Here is a 7,429-nt window from a genome sequence, read left to right as displayed (position 1 = left end):
CTTCCTGGAGATCTACTGTCATGGAGGTTTTCAGTCCAACCCTCTTCCTGGAGATCTACTGTCATGGAGGTTTTCAGTCCAAACCTCTTCCTGGAGATCTACTGTCCTGTAGGTTTTCAGTCCAACCCTCTTCATGGAGATCTACTGTCCTGTAGGTTTTCAGTCCAACTCTCTTCCTGGAGATCTACTGTCCTGTAGGTTTTCAGTCCAACTCTCTTCCTGGAGATCTACCGTCCTGTAGGTTTTCAGTCCAACCCTGGTTCTACTAATTAGCTGCTCAACAAGAACTTAACTAGCTGAATCAGAACAGCTAAATTAGGGTTGGACTGTTAAACCTGTTAAATGTTGTTATGTGTGTGTGTTTGCTATGGGTCTACAATATTCTCCCCCGCCCACCCCCTCTCAACAACATTAGGGCATTGTTGACCATTTCTAGGTGGACAACAATCTAGTGTGTGTCGTCTTTACAGCTAGGTCTGCTGTATAATGGTCATTATGGTCTCTGATGGCAAATATCACCCGGCTTATCTAACTCTCGTACCATATGGATCCAATACACCCCACATGAAAAAATGCCATAAAAACGGTGTCAATTGCGTTTTATTGGCAGAAGGTTTAACATGAATAGCCCATCTGATAATGGTAAATTGTCCTGCTATATGTGCAGAATCAAATGACAAGGAAGCCTCGAGGTCTCTGCTAGGCAGCTGAAACAAGCCTGGACACCAGATATGGTTCATTATATAGGATTATTCCCAAATGACTCCCTATTCCCTATATAGTGCACTCTGGCCTGAATGCGTCTCATCTGGAGGAAACCTGGCACCATCCCTACGGTGAAGCATGGTGGTGGCAGCATCATGCTGTGGGGATGTTTTTCAGAGGAAGGGACTGGGAGACTAGTCAGGATGAAGAAAAGATGAAAGGAGCAAAGTACAGAGAGATCCTTGATGAAAACCTGCTCCGCAGCGTTCAGGACTGTCACGGATCGGATCCCCCCCCCCCCCGGTACAGCTGCTCATTTCGTGCACCAGTTCCAGAGGTCTACGTCACCGGCCTTCTAGGCGTCACTGAACTCTTTCATTATACACACCTGGTTCCCATTTCCCCTGATTAGTAATTGTATATATGTGCCCTTTGTTCCCCATTGTCTGGTCGGTTATTGTTCCCATGTTCGTTGGACTGTGAGTACCTGGGCTTTGTTGTTTTGGCTTTTGTGCTGCTTGAATTGTCCCTATTACTGGTCTCATCCCGTTTAGTATTGTGCAATTGTTATTACGGGTCTCGTCCTGTGTCTTGTTATTACGGGTCTTGTTCCATGTGTTGTTATTACGGGTCTCGTCCCTTGTATTGTTATTACGGGTCTCGTCCTGTGTGTTGTTATTACGGGTCTCATTCCTTGTATTGTTTTACGGGTCTCGTCCTGTGTGTTATTATTACGGGTCTCGTTCCATGTGTTGTTATTATGGGTCTCGTTCCATGTGTTGTTATTACGGGTCTCGTCCCTTGTGTTGTTATTACGGGTCTCGTCCTGTGTGTTGTTATTACTTGTCTCGTCCTGTGTGTTGTTATTACGGGTCTTGTCCTGTGTGTTGTTATTACGGGTCTGGTCCTGTGTGTTGTTATTACGGGTCTCGTCCCGTGTCTTGTTATTACGGGTCTCGTCCCTTGTGTTGTTATTACGGGTCTCGTCCTGTGTGTTGTTATTACTTGTCTCGTCCTGTGTGTTGTTATTACGGGTCTCGTCCTGTGTGTTGTTATTACGGGTCTTGTCCTGTGTGTTGTTATTACGGGTCTGGTCCTGTGTGGTTTTATTACGGGTCTCGTCCTGTGTGTTGTTATTACGGGTCTTGTTCTGTGTGTTGTTATTACGGGTCTCGTTCTGTGTGTTGTTATTACGGGTCTCGTTGTGTGTGTTGTTATTACGGGTCTCGTTCTGTGTGTTGTTATTACGGGTCTCGTTCTGTGTGTTGTTATTACGGGTCTCGTCCCATGTGTTGTTATTACGGGTCTCGTTCCATGTATTGTTATTACGGGTCTCGTTCTGTGTATTGTTATTACGGGTCTGGTCCTGTGTGTTGTTATTACGGGTCTCGTCCCATGTCTTGTTATTACGGGTCTCGTTCTGTGTGTTGTTATTACGGGTCTCATTCCATGTATTTATTAGAGGTTTAACCTCGCTTTTTGTTTGGGTTACATCCCTTTGTTTTTGTATGGGTGTTTGTTTTGGGCTTCGCCCCATGCCTTTCATGGCATGTTGAATACTTCAGGTGGAGTATTAAAACCCCCTATTACCAATTCCTGGCCTGTCTCCAATCATTTATACAACGTGACAAGACCTCAGACTTGGGTGAAGGTTCACCTTCCAACAGGACAACGACCCTAAGCACACAGCCAAGACAATGTAGGAGTGGCTTCGGGACAAGTCTCTGAATGCCCTTGAGTGGCCCAGCCAGAGCCCGGACTTGAACCCGATCATACATCTCTGGAGAGACCTGAAGATAGCTGTGGAACGACGCTCCCCGTCCAACCTGACAGAGCTTGAGAGGATCTGCAGAGAAAAATGGCAGAAACAACCTAAATAAAGGTGTGCCAAGCTTGTAGCGTCAAACCCAGGAAGACTCTGGGCTGTAATCGCTGCCAAAGGTGCTTCATTAAAGTACTGAGTAAAGGGTCTGAATACTTATGTAAATGTGAGATGTCATAATTTTTTTTAAAGAAATTAGAAAAAATGTGTAAAAACCTGTTTTGGATTTGTCATTATGTGTTATTGTGTGTAGATTGATGATGGGAACAAACATTGAATCCATTTTAGATTAAGGTTGTGATGCAAAAAATGGTGGAAAAATTCAAGGGGTCTGAAGCCAGAAGAGGACTGGCCACCCCACATAGCCTGGTTCCTCTCTAGGTTTCTTCCTAGGTTTTGGCCTTTCTAGGGAGTTTTTCCTAGCCACCGTGCTTCTACACCTGCATTGCTTGCTGTTTGGGGTTTTAGGCTGGGTTTCTGTACAGCACTTTGAGATATCAGCTGATGTACGAAGGGCTATATAAATACATTTGATTTGATTTGAATAGTTTCCATTTTGGTATAGTTTCCAAAACAATATATTGTTATTGTTTCGTATATTAGTATTGTTTCATAAATTCGTATTTTTTTAATCGGTATTAGTATTGTTTTATAGATATTGGTTGCCTATTTATATTGAATTTACTGTCATTACATGTTTTAGTAGTTAACATCATGTAAAAACAAGTCAGACAATTACTTCTATCAGAGCTGAAAGCGATGCAAGATTTCCTTTATAGATCCCAGATACTTCCTAGGAAATGCCTGTATGTCCACACTAACAAGATCAAAGGGGAGATTTTGATTAGCACGTATTCTGTGGGTTATTATTTCTAATGCGTTCGGTTTGTAATTACATGAACGGACACGCTATTTTATTATTACAGTGTTAGGAAGAAACTCTGACCACATTATACCCAATCTTAGATCTGAACCTTTAAACCACCTAACCACAGACTATCATAGAATATCTAGAGACAGAGAGAGAGAGAGAGAGAGAGAGAGAGACAGAGAGAGAGGGAGGGATGGGGGAGAGAGACAGGGAGAGAGACAGAGACAGGGGAGAGAGAGATAGACGGAGAGAAAGAGAGGGGGGAGAGAGAGAGAGGGAGAGAGAGACAGGGAGAGAGACAGAGAGACAGGGGAGAGAGAGATAGACGGAGAGAAAGAGAGGGGGGGGAGAGAGAGAGGGAGAGAGAGAGGGGGAGAGAGAGATTGAGAGAAATTCAGAGAGAGAGGGAGAAAGAGAGGGAGAGAGAGAGAGTAGCTTTATATTGTGCCTAGAAGGATTGAGACATCGGAACAAATCTCACGTCTTCCTATCAACACAGCAGGGTCTCTCTCTCTAACCAGACCTCAACTATAAACACAGACACAGACACAGACACACACCACATGCACACACGCAGACACAAACACACCACGTCATCACAGCAGGGTCTCTCTCTCTAACCAGACCTGAAGTTCCTGGTGTACTTCCTCTGGTCTTGGTGGAGGGAGGATGGAGGTTGACTGGGGGATATAGCATCTCAGCATCGACCCCTCAGTGTCTGTTCCACTTCCACTTCCCCTTCCCTTTGTCCCTCTTTCACCCCCTCTCACCTCCCCTCGCTGTCACGCCCTGACCATAGTTTACTTTGTATTTTCTATGTTTTGATTGGTCAGGGTGTGATCTGAGTGGGCATTCTATGTTCCTGTCTATGTGTTTTTCACCAGATAGGCTGTTTTAGGTTTTCGTTACGTTCATCACGTTCTTTATTTTTGTAGTGTTTGCATTGATTCGTGTTTTACGTTTGTTCATTAAAACATGGATCGCAATCTACATGCTGCATTTTGGTCCGACTTTCCTTCTCATAAAGAAAACCGTTACACTCGCCTCCTGTCTCAGTAGTCTTTAGAGAAGAAGAAGAAGAAGAAGAAGAACAAGGGATCGGACCAGGATCGGGTCAGAAACGTTCTCTGGTTGTAGATTTCAGACCATTGCCTGTTCTCACTGTGAATAAACTGTGGCCCTCTGATTCCGGCAATGGTGCGAGAGTGTAAACAGCTATTTGTTCAGAGATTTGATAGTCTATTGTTGTCAGAGCTATGCCTGGAATGCTGCAGAATTCAACAATATGCTAGGCTACATGACGTTGCTTGCATCGCTTATCGTCAGACACTTGTTTTTTTTTTCGTGAACGGAAAGTAGTCTATCTTATATACATAAACATGATTGTGATGAGAATAATTTTAGTTGTCTTACATATTTAGGTATCATCTATAATTGTAGATAAATAAACGTCAGCTGGCGCACACCCAGAAAATAGTTTGTGTGGAGGTGCTGACTAACGGTGGATAAACTATAAACTATCACAATAAAGAAAGTGTCAGCAGATTTAAGATACTAGTCAACGTCATCGAACACTCCATGTATAAACTCCCAGCAATTTAATGGGTATCTACCAACGTTTCGACATCACTGTGGGTCTGAGATTATACATGCAATTTACGTTCTTTATTTTGATAGTTTATAATCTACAATTGTAAAAAATAAAGGCCGTCCTGCTCCTCTCCTCTCGACCTAACTTCCCCATATGTTCCCTTCAGTTTCCCTTAAGGTCCCATTAGTTTGGCTGCTCAGCCTACCTTAGTTATCCCTCACCCATCATAGCCCTTGACATTCCCAACCAATCAGAGCACTTGGAAATGCGCATCTGGACGCCGCACCCGCCCACTCAGGTCAGAGTGTTTATCGAGGACTTTTTAAATTGTTGACACTAACACAAATGTCTGAATGCTGTTGCGTCCAACTAAAAACAACAATAAGAATCCAAGTCATTCAGACCAAAATCATATAAACATCCTCAAATGGAAACAGCTGTGTGGTGGTGATCAAGAGTACAGTGATGGGCCTCAACACCATGTTGTAACCAGATAGCATTATAGAGGACCCAGCCAAACCAATCATTTATAAGTATATAGTGGGTTGAGGTTCATACCAGCCAACCGTTTTTACGTGGTCCTCTAGCTGGATTTAGTGACCAACATTTTTTTTTTTACATAATCCGTAATTTCTCCGGATTTAGCAACCAATAGTTTTTACAATCATGTACACAGTAGTTTCATAACAACAGGAAACACAACCACCCTATCCAGTGGGCTGTAAGAAACCCAATAACTTACAACGCATTGCCTTCTGTGTTATTACATTTGCCATGTGACAATGTATTGGTTTCACACCTCTGAAGCCTTACATTTGATCTCTAGACTAAAAATCTGGTTCAGACAGTCGATCATTGTCTTCCCCTGACAGTAGACTGGATCAGGCTCTAGCTGTGATTGACCCGTTACATTGATGAGGCCGTACTGGCTGTCTGCGGCTGTTGCCGCTCGATGGAGTCTATGTTTGATGTCCAGATGGGCTCTGTCGTAAAAGTATAGTCAATCTTTATTGAAGCGAAGGTAGGCAAATATGTTGGCGGTCGTAGCAGATTGACACTGATGCTGGAAGTACAAGACTAAGAGCCAAGATTGGATTTGGAGTTTACGATGTGGCTGCTCTCAGACCCACAGGTTCAAACCCAGAATCAGTCTCGGAGAAGTTTAACACCCCCCCGAGCTCTGGTTTCAAACCCAGATCCAGTCTCGGAGAAGTTTAACACCCCCGAGCTCTGGTTTCAAACCCAGACCCAGAGAGGTTTAATACCCCCATGCTCTGGTTTCAAACCCATACCCAGTCTCGGAGAAGTTTAAAGCCCCCAGCTCTGGTTTTAAACCCAGACCGAGTCTCAGGCAAGTTCAAAGCCCCCCAGTTCTGGTTTCAAACCCAGACCCAGAGAGGTTTAACACCCCCGAGCTCTGGTTTCAAACCCAGACCCAGAGAGGTTTAACACCCCCGAGCTCTGGTTTCAAACCCAGACCCAGAGAGGTTTAACACCCCAGCTCTGGTTTCAGACCCAGACCCAGAGAGGTTTAACACCCCCGAGCTCTGGTTTCAAACCCAGACCCAGAGAGGTTTAACTCCCCCGAGCTCTGGTTTTAAACCCAGACCCAGAGAGGTTTAACACCCCCGAGCTCTGGTTTCAAACCCAGACCCAGAGAGGTTTAACACCCCAGCTCTGGTTTCAGACCCAGACCCAGAGAGGTTTAACACCCCCGAGCACTGGTTTTAAACCCAGACCCGTCTCAGGAAAGTTTAAACCCTCACCTGGGGGATCACGTGACCCTTGAACTAGATGGCCGCATGAACTGAGAGCTCCCCTCTAAGTTAAACCCCATTTTCTTAAGTAAAAAAAACGTATTGGTGGCTACAAAAGGCAACATTACATGTGGCATTTTTACCCGGAGTCGAGAAATAGCCGCGGAAAAAGCCTCCAAGAAACAGCTACCTTCAGAAAAAGCACCATTAGCCAGGAGCATGAGGACCCGACCCTTTCCAAGTTCCAACAACTGCCAACCTTGTCCTCTGTCGAAGACATCCTTACGCCAGGACGTGTCAGCTGGAATACGTCAACAGCGTCGAGAGTTTGACGAGGTGAAGAAACATGTAATTGACTGAGGCATCTTCAGGGGATTCAGATACCCAAACGACTTCAGGATTATTCACAAAGGAGCCCATGCAACACTTCAAAACTCCTGAGGAAGCGAGCAGGCTTTTTAATGTCAGTCCTGGCCACTGAGAAATGCACCGATGTTTAAAAGCGATTGCTGTTATTACTATTGGAGGTAAGACAACATGTAGCCACCATCCAATGACCCACCCGCCCCGCTAAATGTCATTATAGCCGTGTATCTGCTAACATTTTAGCTGAGAGGATTGGTCCTATAGTCTAACCTAGGCTTATGACGTTTTAGCTGAGAGAGGGATAGGTCCTATAGTCT

The sequence above is a fragment of the Oncorhynchus mykiss genome, chromosome 8 (assembly GCF_057628025.1).
Source record: "Oncorhynchus mykiss isolate SJ-2025 chromosome 8, ASM5762802v1, whole genome shotgun sequence".
Lineage (NCBI taxonomy): Eukaryota > Metazoa > Chordata > Actinopteri > Salmoniformes > Salmonidae > Oncorhynchus > Oncorhynchus mykiss.
This window is presented reverse-complemented; position numbering follows the sequence as displayed.